Raw genomic sequence first — 946 nt, forward strand, 5'->3', positions numbered from 1 at the left:
TGCTGCTGCTGCTGCTGCTGCTGCTGCTGTTGCTGCTGCTGCTGCAGCTGCTGCTGCTGCAAGTGCCGCCGCTGCTGCGGCTGATGATGTTGCTGCTGCTGCTACGAGGATCTCAAGCTGGTCTGGCAAAAGCTGCTGCCTCAGCAGTACCACTCTGCTGCTGGGCTGCAGCAGCAGCAGCAGCAACTTTAATATAGCAGCAGCTGCAGCAGCAGCAGCAGCAGCAGCAGCAGCAGCAGCAGCGGCAGAGGTGTACTGACACTGCTGGGAAGACAGACACGTGGTTGTGGATTCAATAGTTTCTCATGGCGTTGCTGCTGCTGCGCTGCTTATAGCTGACAAGCTGCTGCTGCTGCTGCTGCTGCTGCTGCTGCAGCTGCTGCTGCTGCTGCTGCTCTGCTGCTGGTGTTACTACTGTTGAGTTGCATGCAGAAGCAGAATGAGGAGACAGCAGCGAAGTAAAAGATATATAAATTTTTATATTAACAAAGATGTATAGTGATTAGTGGTGGTTGCTGCTACAGCTGCTGCTGCTGCTGCTGCTGCTGCCGCTGCTGCTGCTGCTGCTGCTGGTCTCTCGTGGCTGCGAGCGCATGCACCCGGTCTTGTTGACTCTGTTGTTTAAAAGGAGTAAAATAAACAAAAAAAAAACAAAAAAAAATAAACTTTTTTTATATTTCTGTTTGTATGCGGTGGGGTGTATGCGCAGCTCATACCCGCGCTGTGCGTGGTGCATGCCGTAGCCGTTTGAGTTTTGTCTATTATATTAGAGAAATAAATATGAATAAAAATAAATAAATAATAAATAAATAATTATTTTTAAATAAATAAAAAAAAAATAAAAAAAAAACAATACAATGGCGTCGAAGAGGCCCAGTCTGACTCTCCCCCAGGCCAGCGGTGCAGGCAACAAGGCCTCGCAGCTACTAAGAAGAACAACAGAAAC

This window comes from Eimeria mitis, genomic scaffold (assembly GCF_000499745.2).
Source record: "Eimeria mitis Houghton genomic scaffold, Emh_scaff2035, whole genome shotgun sequence".
Classification (NCBI taxonomy): domain Eukaryota; phylum Apicomplexa; class Conoidasida; order Eucoccidiorida; family Eimeriidae; genus Eimeria; species Eimeria mitis.